This window comes from Anabrus simplex, chromosome 2 (genome assembly GCF_040414725.1).
Source record: "Anabrus simplex isolate iqAnaSimp1 chromosome 2, ASM4041472v1, whole genome shotgun sequence".
Classification (NCBI taxonomy): Eukaryota; Metazoa; Arthropoda; class Insecta; order Orthoptera; family Tettigoniidae; genus Anabrus; species Anabrus simplex.
In genome coordinates this window covers 22520037-22537244 of record NC_090266.1, presented here as the reverse complement: position 1 = coordinate 22537244, position 17208 = coordinate 22520037, and positions in this window count along the sequence as shown.

The following is a 17208-nucleotide window of genomic DNA, read 5'->3' as shown; positions in this document are numbered from 1 at the left end:
AAGATTTTTGTAATAGTAGAGTACCAAGAGGGATTCTGGACCAGCGCAGCCTCTGCGCTTGCGCGCGGGCTCCCCCCCTGCGGGGGCCTCTCACTTGCCAGGGCGTGTGTGGAATGTTAACTACACATACCCGGAGGTCTTTATGTAAGAGGTAATTATTTCTCTAAATGTTACTGTTGTGGGCAAGGTGCTGTGAACTTGGGGCAGTGACTGGATTTGTTTTAAAAGGTCACTTGCTGGAGTGCTTCTTACTGGCCAACGGGGCTACGCACATGTGGAATGATAACTACACACTCAGAGGTCTTTATGTAAGAGGCAATCATTTCTTGAAGGTTACTGTTGTGGGCGAGGTACAGTGACTATGTGGCAACTAGATTTGCTTTAAAAGGTCACTTGCTGGCGAAAGGTGAACAAGATGATACTGAGGGTGATGGGAAAAAACTAAGGAGTGGTGCAGTGCAGCTGTTACTAGGCAAGATCTGCTTTGCAGCTTGTTGAAGGTAATCTACATCACGAAAGATGAACAGGATGTTTATGGCAGGTTGTAATTTTGAGTGAAGGTGAACCAGCGACAACTCCAGCCCACTGGTGAGGAGTGAAGGTGGTGGCAGGGAGTATTTGAGGAGCAGAGCACAACATGAAAACCATCATCTAGTTGGAAGAGAACTTCTCTACTACTACTACTACTACTACTACTACTACTACTACTACTACTACTACTACTTTTCCTTCCTCTTCAGTAAGTAAGTTTAAGTTTATTTGGTTTGTTAATTGTAAAAGGCAATACCAGTTTCAACAGATTGGATATGCTAATGAAATTAAATAAGATAGCGAAGGCACCACAGTTTCATAATAGAAAACTAAGCGAGGTGCAAATTAACCATCCATTTAAGGTTAAAGAGGTGAGAGCCGTGGAAACACGTTTCGGAAGGAAAATAATAGCTGATATAGAAGGGGAAGATGAGGAGACCGTGAGTGTTTTCCTGCCGGCGCAATTCGCGGAATTTTCTGGAGAAGAAATAGAAGAAATAAATTTATTAAGAAACAACTTGAAAATGATGTACAAAGCATGCTGAGGGGCTGCCATCAAGTGTGCTTCCTACAGTAGAATGCCGACAGTTACGATACTTATTTTAACTAAGTAAGTATGCAGATGGTCTTTTCGTTCTTATATGTAACTTCTTTTACCGTATTTGTGTAATTGTTTTGTTAATTGAAAATAGTATGTGCTGCTTCTTTTCAGGTCCATGGTGTTGCTATGATGAAGTGGAAGAAAGTGGAGATTAAGGCGGGATCCGAAAATCAAGCATATCCAATCATACAGAGTCGACGCTTGCAAGTACATCGAGAGGAGGAAGTCGTCGCCAGTGCACAGCCTGTTCAAGATGAAGCGGGACAACTGAGCGCACAAGAACAACAAGAACTGAGTGGTAATTGTATTGAACTATGGAACAGAAGGTGTGCACTCTTTAATTTTACAGTATATGTAACGAACCGGAGTAAAGCATATGAAAGCCAGCAGGAGGTGACAGCTGCTGCAGTGCGATTTCTCTTGACCGAATTTTCAAGTGATGAACATTTTTTACTATTTGTTGGGTGACAAATTCGAAGACATTTACAAGATTGAATTTTCCTTTTCTTCACAAGAATCGAATAAAATTTCCTATTACCGGAATACATTGTTATGGAAGCTTCAGGACGAGTTTCCAAGCGAAGCTGTTCACTGTTCACTAGATGTAGTAGGGAGTGAGCTAGCTCGATGGTTATACTGTGTGATGACGGATTGTACATTGTTGATAAGTCGTTGCCACAGCAACTGCTGTACTTGTCTTGAGAACGCAGAAAAATTTAGCACCAGAACTTAATTTGTGGCCACATTTTATTTTTTAGCCACGGAATTTCCTTCCAGCAAACGTAGAAAATTATACATTAATTTACAGACGGATGAAGATGAGGGAAGAGTGCAAGCTCATTTTGATAGAGCGTTTGAACGCATTCGTGAGTTTATGAGGGAGGTAAATGGATCAATACTAATTTTATATGAGTTCGAACCTAGCGAGGAGCGAGAAGAAGAAGCTCAGTTCGAGCTGATTGAAAATCTTAACGAGCTGGAGGAAATGCGTGATCGGATGTTAGAAATTTATTTAGACGCTCGCACTGTTAATGGGCTAACTTTTCAGATAGAAGATTTGTCTGCTTTCCAGTGTAAGCAAATCGAGGAAGCTTTTCGGCGCAGAGTGTACACACTAGCGATGGTAAATGTTAAAAATTATTTCATGCTTCCCGAAGAGTTCCTAGATAAATCTTACGTGTGGTTTAATAAATATGTAAAGCAAGCACTTAACACACAATCATTAAAAATAAATACCGTTCTCTGCCCACAACATGTTCTTCACGATAAAATCGATAACAAATATTTTCATTCAAGGAATGCAGAAATTATCGATGGTACTAATTTAAGAGAATGGTACAACGAGCATGTAACTAAACCGATTATGAAAAAATTCACAGAGTTCGAGGCTCGTGATTCGGGTTGGTCTCTGCTACGAATTCGTGAATTGCGGATAAACATTTAAAAAATGTCTGTTTTCACGTGGGCAAGTCGCCAAGTAGTCTAACGTTGCCTACAACAGTTAGAAACAAGAAAGCAGTTATTAATCTGCAGAACACACGGGATGCTTGCTTTGCGTGGAGTGTAGTTGCTGGCTTAGTTACAGCTGAACATAATGTGGATCGCATTTCTTCTTATCCACATTGTAATTTAATTCTAAATTTAAAAGACATACCAATCCCGATGGAAATGAGATACATGAGAAAATTTGAAGAACAAAACGAAATCTCCGTAAATGTATTCGGAGCGCAGTATGACGAGAACAACTGGGTGTGCATAGGGCAGAAAGATGTCAGTAAAGATTGTACTCTTGTACCTTTGTACGTTTCACATAAAACGTGTGAAAAGAAAGTAGATCTTCTAATGCTTCCGATTGGCGGCAGTGAGAAGTATCACTTCTGTTTAATTAAGAATCTTTCACGTCTTGTGCGCTCATCTCTTACGAAGAGCCGGAATAGAATTTATATTTGCAGACGGTGTTGTCTTACTTCCAAAATGACGAAAAATTAGCTTTGTACAGTAATGACTGTATACAATTTCCGGTGGATGATAGTATAATGCCTTCAGATAGGGAACGGCTAGTGTACTTTACAGAGTATAAGGTTAAAGAGACAGTGCCTTTTATTGTGTATGCTGACACAGAATGCATACTGAAACCTGTGTCTACTTGTTTTCCAAATGAAAACACGTCGCATTCAACTCCAATCCACGAACATGTGCCATACAGCGTAGCATATTATTTACACTGTAGTTTTGACAGAGGTTTGTGCTCTTTCAAACTCTGTCGAGATATTGATTGTGTTAAATGGTTCGTAGATGAGATCTATAACTTAGTGGACACGCTTGCGCCGTATTATTTTTGAAACGAATCCGATGTTCCCATTAACTATTGAGCAAGAAAATAAATTCCTCTCGTCTACATTATGTCACATATGTGAGAAGGAAATCGCAGATAATGAAATTAAAGTTCGCGATCATTGTCATTTAACGGGTGTCTACAGGGGATCAGCACATCGATCGTGTAACTTACAGTATCGTAAAATTTCTACCATGCCGGTAGCATTCCATAATTTTACAGCCTATGATGGACATTTTATAATTAGAGAACTGCATAGGAAGGGAGGGGATGTTGCGACAAATCTCGGAGCAAACATTAAACTATTAGCAGTGAACATGGAGCGATACAAAGGATTTTCAAACTTTATACGTTATAACCAAATACAATGTGTTGAACTAAGATTTATAGACACATACAACTTCATTCCTTTCTCGCTGGACAAAATAGCACTATTACTTAGTGAGGGGCCAAAACTTGTAACGAGACGGTATTTAACCGATGATTTACAGTTTAAACTCGCTTCTCGAAAAGGGGCATTTCCATACAAATATATCACTATTATGGAGGTGTTAGACGACACTAGTTTACCGCCAAGAAGTTCATTCTTTAGCTCTTTAAAGGGTAAAACTCTGCCGGAAGAAAACTACGCGTTTGATCGCCTTATTTGGAATAAGTTTAACTGTAAATCGTTGGGTGAATATTCTGATCTTTACTTGAAAATCGATACTTTACTCTTGGCTGATGTATTTGAAAACTTGAGATTGAGTTGAAAAGAGACATATGGTATTGATGCAGCTCATTTCTACACGGCACCCTCTGTGGCATGAAGTGCTATGAAAAAATAACAGCTTTCCAGCTAGAATTACTTCAAGATGTTGACATGCTGCAGTTCTTCGAACGTTCCATACGCGGTGGTAATGTGCAATGCGTTACGCGGCATGCAGTAGCAAATAACAAGTACATGTTAACATACGATGTGTCCAAACCGGAATCATACATAATGTACTTTGACGTGAACAATTTGTATAGATTCGCTATGCAACAGTTTCTTCCAACGGGCGGCTTTCAATGGGTAAAGAACTTCGAGAATTTTGACATTATGAATGTAGGGGATGAAGCAGATGTTGGGTTTATGGTAGAGGCTGATTTAATCTACCCGTCAGAACTTCATGATAAACATGCCGATTATCCATTGTGCTCTGAAAAATCTACGAATCTATTGAGCACTCTTTACAACAAGGAACGGTATGCTCTTCATTATAGGTTATCAAAACAGTGTGTAGAATTAGGTATGAAATTAGCTCGCATTTACAGAGCGATTCAGTTTAATCAGACCGCATGGTTAAAATGCTACATTGATTTGAACACAGAGAAACGAAAGTTAGCAAAACATGAGTTTGAGAAAAGTTTCTATATTATTCTAAATTAATCAATAACGCAATTTTTGGTCGCTCATTAATGAACGTAAGGAAGCTGCGCGACATCAGATGGGTCACACAGTGGGAGGGTCGTTATAGTGCACGTACGTTGATCTCAAGAGCAAACTTCAAACGTCGTATTATAGTGGAAGGTCAGTGTATGATTATCGAAATGAAGAAACTTCAAATTCTTCAAAATGAACTGGTTTACCTCGGTGCTACAATTTTAGATTTGTCAAAAATAAAAAACGTTATTTTGAGAAACACTGATTCAAACTCACAACTACTATACACTGACACCGATAGCTTGATATACAATTGTTCATTTGATATATACAAGTTTGTGAAGGAAAATTCAGTTTTGTTTGACACAGGAAATTATGATGAAAATAATCCTTTCCAAATTGAAAGAAAAAATTCTGGTGAAATAGGTTTAATGAAGGATGAAAACGGTGGAAGCATTGTTGAAGAATTTGTAGGTTTGCGACCAAAGATGTATGCTATTAAGTTGTGTGAAAAAGAGAAACCTACTTGTAAAGCTAAAGGTGTCCAAAAAATGTTGTCGATCACCTTACAATTGATCAGTATAGACGTTGTCTGTATGAAGGTGAGCGAGTGACCAAACTACAAGTGTGCATCACTTCCACTTCTCATTCAGTGTTCACGGTTCGTCAATATAAACTAGCACTCGGAGCTAATGATGACAAAAGGTACTGCACCCTTGCAGAGCTCCTTCGGTGTTGACTGGATTTCACTGTTGCCTCGGCTGCCCTAAAAAAAATACTTACCGAAGGTGGGTGAGATCCTCTTCTCAGGCGCGATCAGTCCCCGTCGTCGAATCAGGATGCATAGGGATAGTGCGTTTGGTAAACTATTCACTACAATGTTTTATGACTCAGACTGATTTAAGTTTAAATATGTATATAAAATTTTTATTGATAAAATCAAAAGAAAGAAAAGTGTAGATAAATTTTATAAAAATGTAAAATAAGATTTTGTTAATGTTACATCATCACCTTATGAGACTGTACAACTAGAATTCTCATAATAACACACATGACCACCTCGTTTATCCATAAAGAAAATATTTATAATTTATCATTGAATTTTTATATCAAGTGATATTTTCCACATTTGTTCATCCAATTATCTGATATTTGTGTAACTGTACACATTTACTAGGATAACTGCGTTTATATATCAGGTGGATCAATAATAATGAGTATATTTTAGTAATAATAATAATAATAATAATAATAATAATAATAATAATAATAATAATAATAATAATAATAATAATAATAATAATAATAATAATAATAATAACAATATCGATGTGATAAAATTTAATGTGGCCAACCCAAGTTATTCATCGAAATACTACTTGCCATCAGTCAAAATAATCATAATAGATATTTCTAAGATATTAAAATAAATAAAATGTTGATATTAATTATTTAATAAAATTTACTTTGATATCACTGAAATGCATTGTAAACTATTTAAAAGAATGCAGGAATGTCTCCACAGTGTATCCTAAATGCGTATATAAAGTTTGGAAAAACAACCTGAAAATGTAATACAATAATAATAGTAATAACAATAATAATAATAATAATAATAATAATAATAATAATAATAATAATAATAATAATAATAATAATTGAAATAATGCTACGATTTCGCGTAAATCAAAATCCAGAAATATCATTAATAACCTCTCAAATATGTAAAATAAGTCTACAAATAAACAGACAAGAAGTTACCATAATAAAATAATTTATTAATTTTATTAATTTAATTGCAATCAAATTTATTAATTACATAATTAATTGCCTAACTGACTACTGGAAACCATTATCTTATGACTAAAATCTTCCAATATAGTGATATCAAATGAATTTGCAATGCATTGAGATGATAATAATAATATTGCAATAATAATAATAATAATAATACTAATAATTGAAATAACAATAATAATATCACTTAATGAATATTATTTCTATATTGGATATCATTAATAAATCCTTAAGAATTAATATTCGCCTACCCAAAATCCAATACTGTTGATAACCAAATCGTAGATAAATTGGATTTAAAAAATATAAAATGTTAATATTTAATTAATTAATAAATCCACAATTGACTGACACAAGTGATTAATATTATATTCGTCAGGACTCCTTAATAGCCTGTGAATTGCATTGGTAAAATGTTAAATAATAAGATCCAATATTAATAATAATAATAATATAAATAATAATAATAATATTTTAACCTGACCTGTAAGTACGGTACTATTGATCCACCTTCCTGATAAACCATAACGTGTTTGTGTCTGTTAACTTAGAACATTCATTTACCATAATCAACACCATTGGAATATAATCTTTCTTAACAGTGCTTAGTGAGTTTTCCTTCATCTATAAAACCATGTTTGTTAGGATAAATTATAATTTTATGACATACCTGACTCACTGTGTAAAGGCGTAACCATAAAATTCTCATAATAGATTTTTACCGATATTAATAATAATAATAACATTTCTCTGAACAAAACTGTTACTGACTTCCCATGTGGATTTTATAATTTCAAATATCCTCCTTCCAGGTGCAATAAACAATAATTTTTAACCTGAGAATTCAGTAACCTTTAACTCACATAATGGACCTTGGTTGTTGCTGTATACGAATCTAAAGCTCTGCTTTCATATATATGCGAGTGACCCTTACTTAGATACCGTAAATTAATCTGGAGAAGACAAACTCTCCTACTTAAAATAAAACATACTATAACTTATTCTAATATGTACACCAAGCGAGATGACACAGCCAGAAATCCTAACCTAATGCCTAAATTTTCACTAATATATACATAAATGAACCTTATCATACGCTCATACCACATCATTGGGTTATTTCAGCGTCCCAGTATATTATAATTCGCTGAAACATGACTATAACCCAGTGCAAATATTACTGTGGTTCTCTCACAATAAAACACACGGACAAAATGTACAGACAAAAAAGAATGTACCTAAAAAACTGGCTAATAAGAGGCAAAAAAGAATATATTTAATAATAATAATAATAATAATAATAATAATAATAATAATAATAATAATCTGTTGAAACCAACAAAAATAGTTCCTACTGGCAAGCATTCACACCAGCTCAGTTGGGTGATCCATGTTACCAACATAACTTTAAAATGTCACTCAAATGCGTACTATAACTTTTCTCTGAATAAAACGATATTGTGTCACGGCTAAACCATTATACGTATCATTTGGTGCTTCTAAAACGTACACCATCTTTGACTGGCCTATTTTTTCTTACATTATTCATTTACGACGTCATTATCATTTTTATTCTGCATAATTCTATCCCATCTCAGCTATCACGCTGAATACCTACATTTCCAGTCATATATGAGAATATGTTCATCATACTCTTTGTTCTACATACTTTTCTTCAGGTAAATAACATCATGTATTACCATATACTCTTAACTACGGACCTTCAAACACCTCAAACAAATTACCGTCACTCAATATCGTTCTTATTGTTCGACACCACTTCACTTTACCTGAGCCAAAAATCCTTTTTATTTAGCACTGTTCACCCAACTGTCTAACCATGTTACTTGCCATAGCAACAAAATATATGGATGTATCAGTGTTACTGTCGCCCAACCAGAATTCTCGACAGTAACTATTGAATATATGTTTTATCGTTATATGACTTCTTGCGTCAAACAAATGAAAATTTGCCTAAATGATATACTGACAATGCTACTAATAATAATAACAGTGCAGGTATACGCAAACTGCTCATTATAATTGCCTCAAAAAATATGATTTGTTTGATACTGACAGATCAAATTAGTTCCAACTATATCACACACGACTAAGAATAATAATAATAATATTTACACTACTCATAAACAGAATTATCCTAATTTTCTGGCTGTGTACTCGGGTTTTATAGTTATACCACCGTCACTCGCATACCTATTTACATCAAGATACCATTATCAAAGGAAAGCTTTAGATTCTAACTTAAACATGAGATTTTGTACTCACATTGATGGCATTTCGGGATCACCAGGACTTGAGGCAGCCATGTTGTCTTACAGATTCATGACAAACATGTTAATATCATTGATCATTCTTGCTGTATCCGGCATTGGCTTATATTACTAATTTCCACTCTTGCTTGACACTTTACACACGTTTATTTCCTGCTCATAATATTAAATATGACAGCTTGTTTTAACACTGAACATTAAACACTATAATATATGTACAACACACGCAGTACTCAGATATCTTGTAACTTAGGCCTGATTTTACGTACTATGCTCTAGCACACAACTGCTTCTAATGTAGCGAAGTCTTTCATGGGCTCAGCAGCTCCCTTTGTATACACCAAGCTGCTGGGGAAAGCGTCTACCCTCACTTGACCTAAATATCTTATAGAGAGTAAAAGTATTTTCTCCGCTCAACGTTTCAAACACAACTAACAGCTCAGCTGTAGCAGGCAAATATTCTCCACTCCTACGGCTTACCAATACATATTAAACTGTCTGCGTTGCTCTGCGGGCTACATATTGAAAACTGTGTCATATAAGATGCAACTACTGCATAATTCAAAGTTTCATTTCTACCCTGCGTAGACTGAACACTTGTAAAATCTGTTAATCTGTTAATCCACTCACTTGTGTGATTTCAAACACTTTACCAACTCCACTTCAGTTTATAGAAACTTATTTCCATCTCCAATGTAGTAACAAATACACATAATTCAATATAGTTGTACTTGAGTATGGAGCAAAGTTAAGACACGTCTGACCGCCACTAGACTCTGGATGATGACTGACCAGTGAGAAGCTACTGCTCGGGGATGTTGGCGCACTAATCGGCGTAGGAACACTAAATCTTGCCACCAAGAATCCCAATTAAAGTAGTTCTGGGTAGCTCCAAAACAAAGTTACTAAAAACACGAAATGCTTTGTACACACAGATTGCATAAATTCTTGTTACTGCCATGATGCACCGTGATTCTTGAATTGTTCGTAATTACTCTGACACTATAGCAGGCGTTAGTTGGACTATATCTTCTGCCGCGCTGGTGAACCACTCTCCGCGATGGCAAGGGGTTCCCACTGCTGTTGATATCAAACACCTGGGTACACAATATTCCAATCCATTTCCCACAAACCAGTAAGTTGGTCCAGAATTATTACAATAATTATTGACATCTCCTCTTGATATAATCTTCCTTAAATACTGACAGGGATTAATTACAAGCCACATACCATTTGGTCGCGCTAATTTTGAAATTATTTAAATGCAGTAATCTGATTGGAGCGCATACTCCGATGTTCATCTGTATGGACGGGTCCATTTCAAAAATAAGGGGATTCGGGTAGCTAGGACCACGATTCTCCATCTCAGTCACTCCTGCCAGTACTTTTCCACTCTTATTACGCAGTTTCGAAAGATGATGCAATAACAGGTGTTCCAGAGACCTCAATTTATTTTTAGCAGAGAAAGAAGCGTGGGTTCCAATCAAGGCTTCGTTCTCACGCACTAGCTACCAGAAATTTCTAATGCTGCCCCTTTGTTTTAACTCGCCGGACTATTACTACTAGTTATTTAATACAATTATTAAAATTTTGCCAATCAGACTCATCTGATGGGTGCAGTACATCACAGACAACAAAATTAATACATTACCATTTGGACATTACAGTCTTGCAGAGAAAAGTATAACCAATGTATAGCTATCTTGCATAGTAGGCTCCCTTTCTGTGAGCACCTCCTCCACTTCCTCATATTTTTACCCTTCCGTATGTAAAAATAATGTAATTTACTCTGTAGGTGGATATTAAGTAATAGCAGGAGAAGCTCTTGTTTCTTCTGTGTTTAATCATTTTATTTTAGAAACTTCTGTTTCTTCTGTATTTGATTTAGCAGCAATCTTTTGTTTTTAAATTTTAGAAAAAATTTTGATCTTATAGAATTTCAAACTAGATAAACATTTCACTTGCTGTTTCTTTTATTCAATGTATTGTACTGTATTATACTTTATCTTTTAAAGTGCACTGTAAACTATTGTACTGTATGACTACTTTCTTTATATATTAAAGTGCATTGTAAACCTTTATCTAATCTTTTGGTTTTTCGAAAAAATAAACGTCAAACTAGATGATAAAAAAGTTGTTAAAATGTTTTTCTTTCAACTATCCTGCTCTGCCTCTCTTTTCATTCCTTGTACTCTAACTAAAGTAGGAGTAGGAGAATGAAAACAACATATTTCTTTTTATATTCAAATTTATTGAATGAGAAACTACAGAGTTTTTTTAAAAATTTGATTAAATCTTTGACTGCCACTACGAGGAGAGACCTGCAGAGACTAAATCTTTGACTGCCACCGCGAGGAGAGACCTGCAGAAATAAAATTAGTTGATAGCAGAATAAAACAGAAAAAGCAAGCAAGAGAAAGGAAACTATTATTTATTTTTTCTTCACCTTAATAACTGTTGAATTAGTAACTGATATCAAGCTCGGACGTTGTTGACGTTGTTAGCTCCTGAATCCTGACAAGCATGGTGTAAGTTCGCCTTCAGATGTTCTGGTAGATACTGGCAGAGCGCACTTAACTGGTGTTGTTCGTAAATAGATAATATGTTTTAAGGGAAGAAAGCCCACTCAAATTTATTGAATCTGCTCACACCTTCTTTCTCAAATTTGTTTATTACTGAACACACTATTCTCATCACACCATCTGATGATTTTCACCAACTATGAACTGCGTGAACGTTGAACATAGCACAGCTGCCTGATTGTCTTGCAACATGTGGTAAATGACGTGGACAGTCAACAGGGAAACACTTGTTACGCATTGTACTCAAATCGGTTACACCTTCTATGGTGTTCAAATCAATTATGCATGTACGAGGATACTCTCGCAGTGCTAATAGACGTAATTCATTAACACAGTTGCACACAACCAGATATTAGTATTGTTGATCACTGAGAAGATTGAAGAACGACGTAAGCGTGAAATCTAAATTAGGTACACTCATGCCTAATAGAGCTGTAGATAACACACTTGTAGATGTATCTGTATTACGACAGGCTATCTCGTAACCTCCAGTAGGTAACTTCTGAATGTCAACTATCACTCCTGTTGCGGCTTTTGTGTTGGTACTCGTCTGCCGCATTTCATTTTGTAACAGTTGGCAATGTGCTGCTGCGTTTTTGTTTTATACACAGACACTGAACATGGCGACCGGCAGCAGTACACGTGTTTTGGTGTACCTCCGAATTTGTTGTACATAATGTGTAAATATGCAGTGTTTTATTCATGTGTAAAAAATGTTTGAATCACCTTGTGAGTGATGTGTTTGTGTCTGCTCGTTTGGGGCAGTCTGGTCCTCCATTTGATTTGTTTCAAAATTGTATTTGTGCGCCTATGGAACTGAACTTTGTTATGTGCGGCCGATATGTTGTTTCGTCGTTCGCAACATAAAATTTTGGTCCTTCCGGGCCGCGATGAGAATCATTGTGAACTTTGAACATTGTGCTAGTCACCTAAAAATTGTTATCGTCATGAATTGCTGCCTGCAATCGCCGTTTGAACATAGCAACGAGCTTGGCGCGAAAAGCATCGTGAACAGTTATTGTATAAAAGCACCAGGATGTCGTGCTTAAGGCTAATTACTACGAATGTTTGAATTCGTCATATTGAGATTTCAAATAAGTCTACATTGTTTTGGAACTGCTTTGATATCGCACGTTAACAATCTGTGGAAGTTACCACGTGCTATTTATTGCATTTGTTCTTGTGAGCTGTTTACGCCAGCCTTTATCTGATACCCTGATGTTCGAGATGTTAAATGCTACTTGGAATTTGGACTCCAGTGAACATTACATCGCAGACGTCATCCTTTGGACTTTCCAGTCACTTTGGGCATGTGATCCCAGCCAAGGAGTGTTTCCAGTGGTAGTGATGATTGATGATACAACACCGCCATGTACTGTAAGTCTGTTCCATTTGTCTTTATTGTTCCTATCTTGACTAGGGTAGACATCCTGCCTGATATCCTAACCCTACTGCTAGCACTTTCCGTGTATAGAATAACAGATTTGTCTTGACTTCTCATGGGCATTATACGATTTCGTGCTAATAGTTTGTTGGGCCGCTTTGTGTATTTTGTATATTTTAGAACGTACGTGGTTTATTATACGTTATTTTATGCTTTTGTTCATCTACCTACATTGTTGGTTCCATTCAAAGACTGTCACTCATTTCAACAATGCAAAATGAATGCAGTGCACTGAATATAGAGCTTATTGTTTGTATAGTCACCATAGTTGTAAGATTGATTTCTATTATTATCTTGTCAATAATTGATTACCTGAACCATTCATCATGGTGTTTGAATCCGAAGCAAAGGCTGTTCAAAAACGTGGTCTACTTAAAAGGTCATTAACTCACCTTGAAAATTACTTAAAGCAAGATATCATCAACCATCACGAACTAATTTCTAGGCAAAATAGGCTGCCAGAAATTTGGAAGGAATTCAGCATTGTTAGGGAGTATCTAGAATGTGAATTAGACTCAAAATCTAGCGAAACTCACTTTGGAGAGCATGATGAATTTGGAAACAGATATCATGCAATAGTTGCTAGGATTCAAGAATTGCTTTGTTCATTTGAAAGACCCAGGAGTCCTAGTAACAAATCCATTGTCTCTGATAACTCTACTCGATCTAGCTGTAGCTTGAAGCTCCCTCCCATTGAATTGCCTGTTTTAAAGGAGATTTGACAAAGTATTTGAGTTTCAGGAACACCTTTCAAAGCTTAGTTATTAACAATAGCCGCATTGACAATGTGCAAAGACTACACTACCTATTGTCGTCTCTTCAAGGCGAACCTAGGGATTTGTTAGATAACCTATCCATATGTGCTGATAATTTCACTGTTGCTTGGAATTTAATTGATGAAAGGTACAATAACAAACGCTTGATTGTTTCACAGCACGTAAAACATTTGCTCAATCTCCATAATTGTACTAGTGGATCTTCCGTTGAATATCGCAAATTGATAAACCAAGTAAAATCTAATCTTAGTGCTGTTGACAATTTGGAGGGTCAAGTCCCACTACATGAAATTTTGCTACAGGAATTGATTCTAAGTAAGATCAAGTCCAACCATAGAAGTGAATGGGAAAACAAATTTGCCTCTACTGATATTCCCACACTAAATAATTTAATTGATTTCTTGGAAAGAAAATGTCAAACACTAGAGCTAACAGAATGCAAGAAACCAGTTATTGAGCAAAAACGAGACTTAAAATCCAACCTAAAAGCCCTTCACATTGCCAACAATAGCACTTCCTTGAATTGTAGGTTTTGCAACCTTGATAATCACAGCATTTCTGATTGTAGAAAGTTCAAACAAGCAAACATTGATCACAGTCGCAAGTTTGTGAGGGAAAATAAACTTTGTTATCTCTGTTTTTCCGCTTCTCATGTTTCTAAACATTGTAAGCAAAACAAATTCTCCCAGTGTAATGGGCCCCACAACTTATTGGTTCACAAGGAACAAGCAAGTCCCAATAATAACAATAATATGAATGCTACAAGTTCTGCAATTGTTTCACCCACTGCCATGAAGGTTGTTTCAGGACTAGGTTCTAATGTTTTGCTGAGCACAGCGTGTGTAGGAGTAAAAAATAGCTCAGGAGAGATTATACTAGTTAAAGCTTTGTTAGACTCTGCGAGTCAATTATCCTTTGTGACTTCTGATCTTGTCAAGAAGCTTGGTATCCGTACTAGGTCTTGTCGTCTACCTATTGTTGGTATAGGCAATTCGAATGTGTCTCCTGTAAGTTCCACATGCAACCTTGTTTTGTTCTCAAATGTATCAGATTATACATTGAAGTTGAACTGTGCAGTCGTGAACACAATCACAAGTCCACTCCCTGCGCAGGAAATTGATTGTTCCAATTGGGTTATTCCTGATGATATTATTTTGAGTGATAGGACATTTAATCAGCCCTCTACTATTGATATTTTGCTAGGTGCTGATGTCTACTATGAAATTATGTCTTCTAACATTTTGCATAAGAAGGGTTATCCCGCCTTATTAGACACCGAATTTGGTTGGGTGCTATCAGGCACTTTCCCTGAGTCGTGCATTAAGAATAATGCCAAGGCTCGTCATGCCAATCTTGTGAAACTTGATTCTATTGACTCAAAACTCTAAAGGTTCTGGGAGCTTGAAGAACTTCATCAACCAATTCTTACTTCTGAAGAAAGGGCTTGTGAAGAACACTTTGTGAATAGTGTTCAAAGAGATGATTCTGGTAGGTTTGTTGTCAAACTTCCTATTCGTGCTGAAGTGCCACCTGTGGCTGAGTCCAAGCATAATGCTGTTAGAAGGCTCAAACAGATGGAAAATAAATTTGCTAAGCTTCCAGACTTGAAAAGGAAGTATGTAGATTTCATGCGTGAATACAGTGAAATGGGTCACATGGAAATTGCACCTCCAGAGACCTCTAACTCTTTAAGCTTTTACTTGCCCCATCATTGTGTGCTCAAGGATTCTAGCACTACAACCAAGTTGAGAGTTGTGTTTGATGGAAGTTGTGAATCATCAAATGGGATAGCATTGAATTCTATGTTAATGGTTGGTCCTACTACTCAGCCTGACTTGCTGTCCATTGTCTTAAGGTTCAGAACCTATTTTGTTGCTCTTACGGCTGGCATTGCTAAGATGTATAGATGTGTGCTAATTCATCCTGACCACAGAAATCTTCAGAAAATTGTTTGGCGTGAATCTACTGATGAAGAAATCAAGGACTACCGTCTTACTACTGTCGCATGCGGTACAAGTTCCGCCCCTTTTCTTGCTACGAGATGTCTAGTTCAACTTGCTGATGAACACAAGGAATCTCACCCCACTGCATCAGAGATCATTCGCTCTTGTTTTTATGTTGACGACCTGCTGACAGGTACTAGTTCAGTTGAAGAAGCTAAGGAGCTTCAATCAGAAATTTCTTCTGTGCTTGATAGTGCACATTTTCATCTTAGAAAATGGACGTCAAATTGTCCAGAAGCTCTTGCCAATGTCCCTGTAGAGGATAGAGAAATGTTGTCACCTTGTAACCTCACTAAGGATGAAGCCATTAAAACATTAGGTATCGTGTGGCATCCTAAATGTGATGAGTTTCAGTTTCAAATAAACTTGAAGAAAGCACCTAAGGAAGTCACTAAGAGAAGCATTCTCACTATCATTGCTTCCATATTTGATCCCCTTGGATTGTTAGGATGTGCCGTAGTTAAGTGTAAACTTATCCTGCAGTCTCTTTGGCAGTTGAAAATTGATTGGGATGATGTGTTAGAACCTTCATCTGAAATTCTTGAAATCTGGAATGCTATCTACAGTGAGCTCCCCTTGCTTAATGACCTCAGAGTGCAAAGAAATGTAATGCCCTTTGCTAAGAATAAGGTTATTGAAATCCATGGCTTTTCTGACGCTTCAGAAGCTGCCTATGGTGCTTATGTGTATATTAGGACAGTATCTGATAATGATGAGGTATCAGTGATCCTGTTGACTTCTAAATCGAGAGTTGCTCCATTAAAACAGCAATCTATTGCCCGTTTAGAGCTTTGTGCTGCTCTATTGCTTTCTCGCCTAATGAGTAAGGTAACTGAATCGCTGAAATTGCACATTCCTTTCTCAACATACTGCTGGACTGACAGCACGATAGTTCTGTGTTGGTTACAGAAACGCGCCAATTGTTGGAAAACCTTTGTCGCTAATAGAGTTGCTGAAATTCAATCCCTCACTTCAGTCTCAGATTGGAGACACGTACCTACCCACAGCAATCCAGCTGACCACTTGTCTCGAGGTGTTTTACCCTCACAGTTGTTTTCTCTTGATTATGGTGGCCCAATCATCATTAAAGGTGATAACCCGAGGAGTAAGATAAAGTTTAAAGCGTACATTGCTCTCTTTGTTTGTCTTGTCACTAAGGCAATACATCTTGAAACGGTGAAGAGTCTAACGACTCAGGACTTCCTCGCCGCATTTAGAAGATTCACGGCGAGTAGAGGATTTCCAAATCTCATCTTGAGTGATAATGGCACAAATTTTGTTGGAGCCAACAATGAGTTATTACGATTTATTAAGGATAGCTCTACTGAAATAGAGGAATATTCATCTAATTTTAATGTGAATTGGAAGTTTATTCCACCCTCCAGTCCTCATTTCGGTGGACTTTGGAAAGCTGGAATAAAGTCCACAAAATCACTTTTAAAG